The sequence below is a fragment of the Patella vulgata genome, chromosome 1, assembly GCF_932274485.2.
Source record: "Patella vulgata chromosome 1, xgPatVulg1.2, whole genome shotgun sequence".
NCBI lineage: Eukaryota > Metazoa > Mollusca > Gastropoda > Patellidae > Patella > Patella vulgata.
Genome location: NC_065879.2, coordinates 86,725,921 through 86,740,357, shown reverse-complemented (window position 1 = coordinate 86,740,357; position 14,437 = coordinate 86,725,921). Strand labels below are relative to the sequence as shown.

Genomic DNA, 14,437 nt, shown 5'->3' with positions numbered 1-14,437 from the left:
ATATTACATTAATGTGTTGCGACTCATTTGTGCCAATTTCTAGGTCCAAAATATTAGCGATTTAGCTCCTTTAACTAAAGATAAAATCCAAATTTTATAAGTAGATACTTCAATTTTGATTGGCTAAGCACTAAAATCATTCTAATATTATCCAATCAAATTACTAAAATTTGGATTTTTATCTTAGTTAAAATTTCGTGAAACAGGCCCCTGGCCTACAACCATGTGCAATAGTTTTAGCATATGGTGGAAGCATCGGTGGTCCATTCTTATTATAAGTATGAAGATCATCTGTAAGCTCCAAACATTGTTGGAGCCACGGTGGCTAAGTGGGTAAGATGCTGACTCGCTAGCCTGGAGGTCGCGTGTTCGATTCCTGCATTGGCCGAGATTTTCCGCCAAGCGGGATTTTCCGCGTGCCCCCTCCCCCTCCGGAATCTTGTTCCTCGTGCAAAATCCATGGGTCACCACGCCCCTGATGAAATGGAATTTTAAATAAAAGACCCCCCCCTCCCTCCAATATACTCATATTGGAAAATAGTCACTTTCTTGCTTAAATGAAATGAAATGAAATTGAGTTTAACGTCCTACTGTTCTGGGCCCTTATTCACGAAAACATAAACTAAGATACAATCGAAATTTTAAGAAATACTGCAATTCGATTGGCTGACCAGTAAAACAATTTGCATATATCCAATTTGCATATTGGTCTGCCAATCGAATTGCAGTATTTCTTAAAATTTCGATTGTATCTTAGTTTAAGTTTTCGTGAATAAGGGCCCTGCTCCTACTGGGCTAATGAAGACGGGCATATGCCAAAGTTTGCTATGAGGGAAATTTTGCCCGGGCACCGGCACTATGACCTACTCTTTTATCGACTTCCAACTGCCAAGGGGTCTTTTACGTGCACGCCAATGTATACACGGGTCATCGGTTTTTCGTACAATCCAAACTACAAGCCTATTGTCATAGGCCCACCGTTCTGCGCCACAGAAAAGGGGAAATCACGTCGGAAATTCCGATGAACTTTCTTGCTTAAAAAAACACAATTAATGACAATAAAGATGGAAGGCATAGTATAATCCAATTTTAATTTATTCCAATAACTCCGTTCTCATTCTTCCATATTCTGAAAACATAAAAAGATATTTAGATTTTTATTGCATACATTGGAAATGAAATGAAATGGGGTTTAACGTCCTACTGTTCTGCTCGGACTGGGCTAATGAAGACGGGGTAAAACGCTAATGAAGACAGTGTGGTATGAGGGAAATTTTGGCCGGGCAGCGACACTTCGGCCTACTCTTATATCATATTTCAACTGTCAAGGGATCTTATACGTGCACGCCAATGTGTACACGGGATCTCGGTTTTTCGTCCCATCCGAACGACTAGACAGCTTTCCTTGTCAGGCTCACCGTCCTGCATCACTGACAAGGGGAAACCACGCTGAAAATCTGAATGAACTGTCTCGGCCAATGTCTTCATGGGACCTCTGTGTTTTTCGTCTCATCCGAACGACTAGACAGTCTGTCCTTGCCCCTTTCCTCCATCCTGCACCACTGACAAGGGGAAACTACGCCGGAAAATACCGATGAACTGTCTCGGCTATCACCGGGAGAGAACCCGCGACCTCCAAGCTTAGCGAATCAGTGTCTTACTCACTTTGTGTCCGTGGCTCGTGCATACATTAGACAAATAAGCTTTGGCTCAGTGAGTTAAACTTACAAGGACGTACGCTGTTAGTTCCCGGAGTTGACCGAGAAAGTTCGTCGGGATTTTTCGGCGTGGGAGCGTGGAGTCGGGCGATAAATATACACTAACACTCCTCGCGAGGTGCAATGAGATCGAAACCCTTTGTCCAAAATAGCGCCTAATTTATTTTTTACCTGCTAGTTCCTTTGTGAATGGTATCGGATCGGACAATGTCCGCTGGCCGTTTCTACCCGCCTCTATATAGTTGCAATATGAAAATACCGCTCTTCCCCACCTCTGTTCTAAGACTTTTTTGGATTCCTTACCGACTATTTTTCCACCTCGATTCCTCTTTGTTTGCCAAAGGAATCATTTCTTGCCACAGCTGACACGCATTTATAATAATTCAACGCTATTTTCAAGTGGAATTTTGCGATTACAAACATACACAAAATACGTTTGAACTGATCAGCCATTACGACCGCATGTTTATTTAATCGCAAAATTCTACTTGGAAATAGTGCTGAATTATTATAAATTAGTGACAGATATGGTGAGAAATGAATCTTTTTGGCGAAAATAAAAAAAAATCACGATGCAAAATAGAAGGTAACGGTTTCAAAATAGCCTTAGAACAGAGGTGGGGAAGAGCGGTATTTTCATATTGCAACTATATAGGGACGGATAGGAACGGTCAGCGGACATCGTCCGATATATAGGACAGAGAGAGAGAGAAAAATGAGGTTTAATGTCCACTCGACACAGACACAGGTCATTTCGGGACTAACATATGGTTTTAATTTTATTTTAATAATTCGCTTGCGCGTAGGGGTCTGTCGCATTGGGGGGGGGGGACCGGAGGACCCGGAGAAAACCCACGAGGTTGGACAGGTGACCCTACTCCCTGTCACGTACAACCGGGGATGCGAAACCACGCCAGTTGGCTCAATGACAGGCTTTACGATACAGCGCGCACGTGCTAACCATTCGGCCATTCAACCCCCCTAGATGATACAAAATGAATATATTGAAATTTTCATTCAAATTACTTTATTTTGAGCGAAGTTATCAATGGTTGTAGTTTTGACAAGATGTGTGCATTGATCGTATCTGGCATACTGGAAATTCGAGTCTTACCCTCGCTGCTCCATTTTTAAATTAAGTCATTAAATGACCAAACTGTTCAAGTCTACTTAAAATCGGAGCCACCCGATGACCTAGAGAGTTGATTATGTTCTTGTCATATTAATAAATGTCTAATTAAAAATTTATTATAACATTTGCGGGGGGTGGGGTGGGGGTAGGTGACTGGTGGACGAATGGTTAGCATGTGCGCGCTGTATCATAAGGCCTGTCATTGAATCAACTGGCGTGGTTTCGAATCCCCGGTTGAACGTGACAAGGAGTAGGGTTGCCTGTCCGACCTCGTGGGTTTTCTCCGGGTCCTCCGGTTTCCTCCCACTGCTAAAGACCCCTACGCGCAAGCGAATTATTGAAATAAAATTAAACCATATGTTAGTCCCGAAATGACCTAGTCTGTGTCGATTGGACGTTAAACCCCATTTCTCTCTCTATCTCTCTCTCTCTCTATATATATATATATATAACATTTAAGGCCCAAAGAAAGACCAGCAATAGGTAGATTTATCTCTTACATAATGCTGTCAGTGAAATACAATACCTTCTGCGTTAATCTCCCCATTATAGTTTGTATCAGCCGAATCAATGGCCGTTTGAGCTGTGTCCTCGCTTATACGTAGTAGTTTCATCAACGACGCCTTTAACTTGGCCAACTCCTCGGCACCCTTTAATACGCCATCGCTATCAACGTCATTCTCCTTTATAAAGTATTCCCACATACCGCCATTAACTTTTGAGATAAAAACAATAAATTATTTTCAATAATATGGTCTCATTAGAATACTGGGGATATCATTATTTACATCCCACTTCTACTCGTTGCCACTGGCAACCTTTGATAAAACTGTCCTGTTTATTTGCAATACATGCATAAAAGTATCTGTGTATCAGAAATGTACAGAAAGAGTATTGTTCATTTCTGATACACGGATACTTTTATACCGTTTTAGATACATATCAAGCAATAAGTAGCGGACATTTAGTCCGACCCAGATCGCAATTGATAACGATGGCTCTATATAATGTACATGGAACAACTAGTCAAAATCATAGTAACAAAACAAAATAGGGGGAACTACATGGCAGTTCAAAAACATATACAATGACATTAAATTAACATAACAACATATTACAAAAATCAATTATTATACATACCAATTGGCATCTATTTCATAATTTGGTTTGATTTATATTAATATTCAAAATATATAAATTAGAATATTGAATAATTATTTTAATTAATTGTGATGATAGAAGGCGCAGTTCTCTTGCTGGACACTTCACAGGCATTAAAAATAAGGATGAAAAAAAACGCCTAGAAAGTCATAAACTTTATTACAAATAAATTTCAACGGAAGAACCATCCGCCGATGCATACTTTCACCAGGAATGACCCCCGTTTCGCATTTCCTTTACACTACATTTAATAATATCGCAGTCCTCTACGCCATAGACAAGTTGTTTTGACGATGTGGTCTAAACAAACACGTGATTGTTTTACGCTCAGAGTATCATAGCAAGACGCACGTGTAAATACTACTGAGGTCGTCTCTCCACTGCGAAATCATTCTACCATGAAATGTAACGTGAGGCTCAGAAAGGGATAAATAATGAAAGAGCAGAAAGTATTTGTCACTTTTCGGTTGAAACGACTCGATAATATATACTATTTTTCACATTTTGCTTCACAATACTCGATAGAAATGTGATGTAAGTAACTTATTAGCACCTTTCCTCGGTGTATCGGTGAATATCAGGACAGTTTTGGTCGGCTCGACCAAAACTGTCCTGATATTCACCGATACACCGAGGAAAGTGTGCTAATAACTACTACGTAATGGTGGCACAATACATTAATACATCGTCAGATCTAAATTTTAAGGCTGTCTCCAGATTTCGTCAAGGTCACGAGATGTAAACAGGATTATGGTCTGGGTTAGCGCTAGCCCTGTTTACATCTCCGTGACCTTGACGAAATCTGCAGGTAACCTTAGGAAATAGATCTAACCATCAGTGTAGTGGGTGGTGAATATGTCTTAGTTACAAAAGAAATATAGAAATGCACGATTGGAGACAATCTGATTAAAATACAAATCTATATTTCATTTCTTTTTTTTTATACTTTCGATGGCTTACACTAGATGACGATCTGACCGGTTGTACTGGAAGGTTGTTCCATGGGTCGTGCGAGCGGCTTTTGGCCTATGACGTCAAACATTGATTAATCAATCAGCGTAGACGTTTCTAGTGGTTTACCCACAGTACGTACACGTTCCGTGCATTAAACCGTAATTGGCTTATCCCTCACTTCAACCATGACGCCGGTAATAATATTTCAACTCTTCGAGATCCTAGTGTAGTAAATACTAGTAAAACGAAATTTTGAACTATAAAAAACGAAACGAAATAGGATCTGTGTTTTAATCAGATTGGATTGAAAAAGAGAAGGAGAGGCCCTCAATGCTCCCCCCTCTCTCTCTCCACCCCCTCTCTCCCCCCTCTCCCTCTTCTCCTTTCTGTCCCCTCTCTCTCAATGCTAAAATAATAAACTTACCGTGAACACTAAGAATTCCAACCAAAACCAGTACTATCATAACTTTAACAAACATCGTAGCCATCTTGAATCTAATAGTAGGTCTAAATTTATTGAATAAAATTGAAATCATAATAAAAACATTCTTGGAAAAAAAAATATAAATGAAATGAAATGTGGTTTTACAGGGGCGGATCCAGAGGGGGGGGGGATTGGGGGGGGGGGGTCGAACCCCCCCCCCCCCTGCTCAGCTACATAAATTTCTTTTTGTAAATCAAAACTTTTTATGAGAAAAGTTTCTCTACCGTGTGCTTTATCCTTTATCGTCAGATGTGGACAGGATGGGCACTCAAAGCGCGAGATAATGATATAGACATTATGTGATATCACAATTGATGGCTTTGCATCCATGAAATTGAATCACAATGTCATTGTATTAATTCATAATAAAAATTGACGTCAAACGAGATGTTGAATTTCCCTGTTTTAAAAGTTCAATGTGTGTGTATATACGCCATAATGACGATAGAGGCAATGCGTGTGGGGGGGGGGAGATACATTGTCTCAGAAACCTGGCAAACCCCCTCCTGCGAAAATTCCTGGATCCGCCCCTGTTTTATGTTCTAATATATTTTCAGCCAACGCCGAGATCGATTCTGGATATAGAGTCAGCGCCTTACTCACTGAGTCATGGTGGGTCCACTGAGTCACGGTGACTTCACTGAGTCACGGCGAGAGAGCGGTAACATCAGTGATGGGATTTTAAAATTTTTCTTGTCGGACATTTTACCGAAAATAAAGGGGCATAACTCTAATCGCTATTAAAAATCACATGTCAACAAAATATTCAAATACCGTACGTAATAAAAATAGGTGAACCTCGCTATTTTTGATATTAAATTCCCGTACGGTATTCAATTCATACCACAATTAAAATCACATGTCAACAAAATATTCAAATCCCGTACGTAATAAAAAATTGGCGAACCTCGCTATTCTTCACATTTAATTCCCATACGGCATTCAAATTTATGTCAGTAACTCTCCTACAAAATTAAGCATTTTCGTAATACATTGAATGGGGGCTTGTCGATCCTGCTTTGGCATCAAATTCACAAACGTAATGTTCCTTCAAAATTACGTGTCTTCGTTTATACGGCAGCAAATGAATGCAGAACTTCCGAAATAAGAATAGTTTGTGATGTCCACAGAACATTTTTTTTTCTTTATAAAATGTCAACAAAATATTCAAATGCGTGCGTAATAGAAATAGAAACACCTCACTGTTTTTTCATATTTAATTCCCGTATGGTTATGATATTAAAATGTATGTCAGTAATATTCCTACAAAATTACGTGTTTTCGTAACACGATAGAATGAAAGTTTGCCGATCCGTACCGGCTTAAACCTCAGCCATTAATATTCCCCCAAAAGTACATATCTTGGTTTATACGGCACAAATGAAAGAAAGGCGTTCGAAATAATAATACTTGTGGTGATGACAAAACACCATTTCCTGCTTCATAAGTCAGTATTTTAAAATTACATAGATAGTTAAATCACTCATAACTTCAGCGTATGGCGTGCGTGAGCCATAGCACATAGCTTCATAGTAAGCACTGCCTTCTTTATATGTTAAGCAATTTTCGTGCGGCGCTCGAGATCACGGGAAAGTGCCACTGTAGATGAGAATTTCTATATGGAGTCTTAAAAGACGTAAAAGATATCGCAGACAAAATGACTGTCCATTGATTTAGGGTGTTATATACACTTACGATGCTGTCGGCTCACATGAATGGGACTAAAATGTCCGACAATGGAGAAACCGCGAGATAAACACGTGGATTAAAATTATAGTAACTCTTATTGGATTGATGAATAGTCCGACAAAGGGGAAGCAATGACTTGTGCTTAAGATTAGATTGATGAATTTTCCGACAACGGATTAAGTCAGTCAATCATGGCAGATTAAGTAGTTAATCAAGGTAGGTGTATAGACCGTATAACACGATAAATACGTTGATCACTTAATTACCTAATCAATCCAGCCTATTATCAACGATAAATGAGTTGAGTGGTAGTTATACACATTCACTTGACACAAACCAGGTGATTTAGGGACTAGCACATGGTTCAATTTCATTTCAATAATTCGCTTGCGCGTAGAGGTCTTTAGCAGTGGGAGGAAACATGAGGACCCGGAGAAAACCCACGAAGTTGGACAGGCGACCCAACTCCTAGTCACGTACAAGCGGGGAATCGAAACCGCACCAGTAGACTCAATGACAGACCTTATGTTCTAAAGCGAATGCCATAGACCATCCCCCCCAAAAAAACATGAGGACCCGAAGCCCACGAGTTTGGACAGACGACCCTACTCCTAGTCATGTACAATCCCCCTGTTAAAATTTAAAAGAACTACTCACCACTTTTTGTTTCTGCCACAAATATTCGCCAATACTCAGGTAAATGTTGAAATGAAATGAGGTTTAACGTCCTACTGTTCTGCTCCGACTGGGCTAATTTAGACGGGGTAACTGTTGGAACATGGCTAAACACACCATACTTATACCTGGCATCATTTAATTAAATTAAAATATTTCATTGAAACTTTTTATTCTTTTTTCCCCCATTTAAAATATTTATTGGACTGCCATACACAATTTATAATTTTTTTTCAAATTTGAAAGCCTGACCATAGTTATTGGAACGCCATACAAAATTTATAATATTTGTTTTTTTCAAGTTTGAAAGCCTGACCATATTTATTGGACCGCCATACAAAAGTTATAATATTGTTTTCACAATTTGACAGCCTGACCATATTTATTGGATAACCGACTATATAAATGGTTTATTCTTGTTTTTCAAATTTAATCAAATCTATATTAAATATGTGGTTTTGCTTTTCAAGTCAATTCTAATAATATTATTATTATATCATTAGTTTTCATTTTCAGGGAACAATAACGTCAATGATAAACAGGACACAAATAGATCATTTGATTAAAGGGGCAATCCCGATAATTTTTGGAGAATAAAACTGTTTGATTTTGTGTTAAAGGCTCAATACCACTCTTGTTGTAACTGAATAATATGTCCCAATCTTTATTCTGGTCCAACAAGTTGTACTATTTTACAATATTCCAATTAATTGATGATGCAAATTTGATCTTAACACACCTAATTTAAAAAATTAGAAAAATTCAACTAAATGATTTCAAATGTGACTTGGATTTAAAAATATTTTTGAACCCTCTGGACAAGTAAAACAGGTTTTAATGGATAATTTACACAACAGGTAGGACACTAACACATCTAGTACTTAGAATAAGGCTATTTTTTTATTTTCTGGAGCTGTCAAGCCAGCAAGAGTGTTATTGTCCCTTTAAAATCCCTTAAAATCCTCAACCTGGGGACCGAGCAACTAACTCAATATTTATGATACGTTTTCAAACAACTTAAACCTGTCAGTCTTCATCTGGAAATGGAGACCGGTGTCCTAAGCTGTATTTGTATTATGCGGTGTCTGGATAAAACCAGACATTTATTTTATAAAAATAAGGTGAAATTTAAATTTCGTATCAAGTACAGCTCATGGATCATTCACTTTATAGACCCCTCAAGGAACGGGAATCGATTATCAGGTCACCCAACGAAATAATTGACCCGAAATCTTAAACGAATTACGTGTCCGGATAAGCAGTTTTGACGTTCACGTCCAAACGACTCAATATTTTGAGCTGAAATTTTGAGATAAGCTAAATAGACCATTCTATATTTTAGCGCTTAAATTTCATACGTACTCCGACATTTATTTTTGAGACTCTGTTCAAATCTGGATAGTCACTTTAAAAAGGCATTATGTAAGAGCTAAATTTGTTTATTGCAGGTGTTTCTTTCCATGTGATTAAAACACATATCCTATTTCGTTTCGTTTTTTATAGCTCAAAATATCGTATAACTTGTCTCCACAACACTAGGATTTGGGGCCTGTTTCACGAAATTTTAAGTAAGATAAAATCCAAATTTTAGTAATTTGATTGGATAATATTAGATTGATTTTAGTGCTTAGCCAATCTAGTAAAATTTGGATTTTACCTTTAGTTAAGATTTCGAGAAACAGGGCCCTGAAGGAATTGTTATATAGCTGGCGTTTTGCTTGATGTGATTAATTCAATAACTCTCTTTCTAATTGAGCTAAAATGTTCAAACTTGGTGTTTATTTGGTCAATGCCTTGATGGAATTCAAAGATGAGCATTTTCTGCTTAGGATAATCAGAGATAAACAATTTGATTGGTTGATGCTTTGGGACACGATCACTTTAGTTATAATTAAGTGAGAGTGGGGACACTTGCTGTATAGCTTTATTACATCAATACCTTGACTAAGTTCGATAATGAACATTTTCTGCTGAGAGTAAGCAGAGCGATAAGCAATTTGATTGGTTGAGACTTTGGAACACAATAACTCTCCTTCTAATTGAGGTAGAATGTTCAAACTTAGTGTAGGCATTCATTGGGTGAATCCTTTGATGGAGTTCGATGATGAACATTGTCTGCTTACTGTAGTCAGAGATAAGCAATCTGATTGGTTGATGCTTTAGGGGTACGATAACTTTGGTTATAATGAAGTGAGTGCGATGAAACTCTGAATATGGATTCATTATATCATTACCTTGACTAAGTTCGATTGTGCGAATTTTCTGCCTGGGCTAAGGAGCGATAAGCAATTTGATTGGTCAAGACTTTGGAACATAACAAATCTGCTTTTAATTGAAGTAGAATGTTTAAATTTGATGTAGATGTTCATTAGGTGAATGTCTTGACTGATTTCAATGATTAACATTTCAAGCTAAAGCTAAGCAGTGCTAATCAATTTCATTGGTCGATGCTTTGGGACAAGATAATCTTCAATCTATCTGATAGAGAGTAGTTTGATTGCTCGATACTTTTGAAAAAAAATAAATGTGCGATTAATTAATATGTGTCATCTATTTATTTTGGGATTTCGGCGGGGGACAACAGCCTCACTGTTGGCTTGTTTTTTTTAATGTTAGTTTTCCCTTGTTTATTACATTTCCTAACTACTTGTGCCATTTTCAATTCAATAGCTTTAGAATTTAAGAACACATTTTTCAGGTAGCCTCACCCCTTAAACATTCAGTTCTTTTATTGAATATACTACAATATTTTGAAAGCATTTAAAATTGTTTTTTTCACCGACAATCCGCGTTCAATAAGGCCTCAGACGGCTATGTATTTGTTTAAATCAGTTATTTAAAATTTATTATTCAGAATGGATTGAGACACCTGAAAATAAGTGATATTAATAAAGATTCTGAAAGCTATTAATTTGATTAAATCATTATTTTAAAGTTTATTATTCAGAATGTATTGAGACACCTGAAAATAAGTGACGTTAATAAAAATTCGGAATGCATTGTGTATCCTATCTGTGTTTGCTAAACACATCAACCATTTTAAAATCTGTATTAATGTATTTAATATTCATTATATTTCAAATAATATTAGCAGAAGAAATCTATTATTAACATATGGAGGGGAAACCCTATCACAAGCCCAACTTCTAACTCCCAGCTTTTATTCGTGTAAATGTTCAAATCTTATTTCTGACGTTTAAATGACATATGACTCTATTCTTGGAACCATAAAATAGACAAAAATGGTTCTAAAAGCATTTAAAGTAATTTATATTCAATTTTGTTTTAAAAAAAAGATTGTAATTTCTAATCAATTATGTTCGGTAGAATATGTGAACATTTCAAATTGACAGCAGTCGTTTACGGATGCTTAGTCCATTCTACACATTCTTTAAATTATTATTTTGTCGTTTGTGAATCAACCTTTAGTAATTACTTCCACATTGTGTTGTAGGATATGTTTTTATATGTTCGTTACAAAATGGCACCAGAAACCAATACGACTTATGTACGGATTATAAAATGTTAATTGTGTCTTAGATATTGGATATTATGATCCCATATTTTCACGGCAAGATAACAACATCAATATTGACTAAACTGATCAATATTGAATTCTAATTCGTGTTTTTAATTTCGATTATTATGGACAATATCGAGTTAGAGACTTAGCTCCTTTTATTTCTGATTTTTAACTTTCGTTTTTGTAATTTCTTATATTTATTTTAAATAAGAATTTAACATTTACGTGGTGGATAAAAGTTGTGAGTTACAAGTTGGGAATGTGACAGGGTTTCCCCTCCATATTAATAAGTGTCAGTATTGAATACATCTAGAATATATTTAAAACAACTCTATTGTTGGGAAAATTTGGAATTAAAATGAAATGAAATGGGGTTTAAGGTCATACTGTTCTGCTCTGGCTGGGCTAATGAACACAGGCATAAGCCATTCAGTGTGCTAAGAGGGAAATTTTTCCCGGACAGTGGCTCTATCATTATCTAGTTTTTAACTAAGGGGATATTTGATTTTGGGGGCATAATACTAAAATATGCAAATGACTACGAAAAAAGTCACTATAGAACCTAACAGAAGAAACATTTCCAGTTACATGTGACGCCCAAACGCACCAATAGCTACCGCATGGAATGCAGGTGATGCTTGGGATCATCATGGGGGTCCAACCCAAGATTTGCACGACTCTGACTTTGAATGTTACAGTCATTGTGGCATTGAATTCCAGGGTGGAAACATCAGTTTAATTGTTTTAGTGACCAGAAAACAAATTTTGATATGCGTCGGCTTACCCAAAATGAAAGGTTACGTGCCCTTGGCATGCTACAGATCGGCACAACACAGGCGGTTGTGGCGCGGACGATGAATGTTTCTCAGTCTGTCATAAGCAGGCTATGGTCCAGATACCGTGATACACAATCTGTACAGGTCAGACCACGCTCAGGTCGACCAAGGGCGACAACTCAAGCCCAGGATCGATTTATCCGTACCTTGGCCTTGAGAAATCGTGTCATCACAGCAAATCAGATCAGCGCTCGTCTTCAAACAGACACTGGTGTGAGAGTGAGTGGCCAGACGATTCGGAATCGACTGCATAGGGGTCACCTTCGCGCCCGACGTCCTCGCGTGATCCCTTGTTTGAGAGATCATCACATTCAGGCAAGACGTCGTTGGTGTAGGGATCGTCAACACTGGGATAATCGACGCTGGAGCAATGTGATGTTTTCAGATGAGTCAAGGTTCACTGTTGATTTATTTGGACAGACGTAGGAGGGTGTGGCGTCGTCGAAACGAGCGCTTCCAAGACGTTAACGTCATCAGACATGATCGATTTGGGGGTGGTTCTGTTATGGTGTGGGGAGGCATCACTGTTGCTGGAAGAACGGCTTTACATGTTGTTGCAGGGCGTGTTACAGGCCAGTACTACCGGGACAACATCTTGGCAGTCCATGTTGTGCCGTTCGCACGACGTCATGGCCGCCGTTTCATCTTCCAGGATGACAACGCAAGATGTCACAGGGCCAGGATCGTTACAGGTTACCTCCAACAACAGAACATCACCACATTACCTTGGCCAGCACTGAGTCCCGACCTCTCCCCCATCGAGCATGTCTGGGACATGCTTGGACAGAGGTTACGTCAACGTCAACAACGTCCTGCCAATGTCCAAGAACTTGCTGCTGCGTTGCAACAGGAATGGAACAATCTGGACCAAAATGACCTTAGACGTCTCATTAGGAGTATGCCACGTCGGATCAATGCTTGTTTGGCAAACAGAGGAGGATTTACCCGTTACTGACTTGGTTGTGATGCTGTGGTAACTTTGCTGTTTGACCCCGGGTATCATTTTACCCTTATAATGGTCAGTCTAGTCTAACGATCATTTGGAATAAATCGATGAATGTGAACTTCATATCATTTTGTCATTTGTTTCTTCGTCAGTTTCATTAGGTGACTTTAATAACACTTAAAAATCAAATATCCCCTACTTTATTTGAATAGTATATTATAGTGAGAACTGCCAGATCGTATAATGTATCTTTAAGCTATCCTTGTATTACAACTTAGGGGAGAGGGGAGAGAGAGAGAGAGAGAGAGAGAGAGAGAGAGAGAGAGAGAGAAAGAGAGAGAGAGAGAGAACTGGGGTTTAACATCCACTCGACACAAACTAGGTCATTTCGGGACTAACACATGGTTCAATTTTATTTCCATAATTCGCTTGTGCGTAGGGGTCTTTAGCAGTGGGAGGAAACCGGAGGACCCGGAGAAAACCCACGAGGTTGGACATGCGACCCTACTACTTGTCACGTACAACCAGGGAATCGAAACCACGCCAGTATATTATTAAAACTGCATGATGGAGGATTTGGATAAAGAGCTGGCAGTTTTCCAGTAATAGTTAAAAACTAGATAATGTAAATTGCCCCACTTTGAACCGAGATATTAGCCAATGAATTTTAGCCATAGTCTCGATCATCATTTCTAAAGTCGGTAAGATACAAGTCGGGGTGGGGGTGGGGGTGGAGGTAACCACAGGACCTGGACAAAATCCGCGAAGTTAGGCAGGCGATTTTACTCTTTGTCACGTGCCCCCCCTCCCACCACATCACCCAACCCCTACGGCGCAGTCGGTGAAAAAACCCAATTTTAAATGCTTTCAAAATATTGTGATATATCATTAATAAAATTGAATATTTAAAGTTGAGAACCCGATAAAAAAAATACCCAATTTCAAACGTCTATTTTAGTAAACCAATAATTGTTTACTTTCAAAATATTGTGACGTTTTTAATAATACAATTAGATTTATTAAATTGAGAACCCAATGAAAATAAGGATTTAATTTTAAATATATAGTTTATTACCCAATAATAAACTCATTGGAGTATTAATTTTAAATATATCATTTAGAACCCAATAATAAACTCCACTGTTTCGTTTCAAAAATATTGCTGCGTTTTTAATTAATTTAAAAACACAATTGAACTTTTAAAATGAATAATGCAATGAAATTAATATAAAATAGATTTATTATGCCAACATATATTATGAAGTATTATTATCAGATCAAAGTTAATTAGAGTTTGTGGGTATAAATATTGCAGGATT

General features: G+C 37.9%; 1 long non-coding RNA gene across 1 annotated transcript; it reads right to left on the bottom strand.

Annotated features, from left to right (window-relative positions):
• Positions 1 to 1,072: 1,072 nt before the first annotated feature.
• On the bottom strand, positions 1,073 to 7,954 carry LOC126808871 (uncharacterized). Its single transcript, XR_007674801.2, has 4 exons — positions 7,796 to 7,954; positions 5,390 to 5,472; positions 3,377 to 3,565; positions 1,073 to 1,129 (listed from the first exon to the last, which is right to left on the bottom strand). It is a non-coding gene; the product is annotated as an uncharacterized LOC126808871 (long non-coding RNA).
• Between the last annotated feature and the right edge of the window lie 6,483 nt (positions 7,955 to 14,437).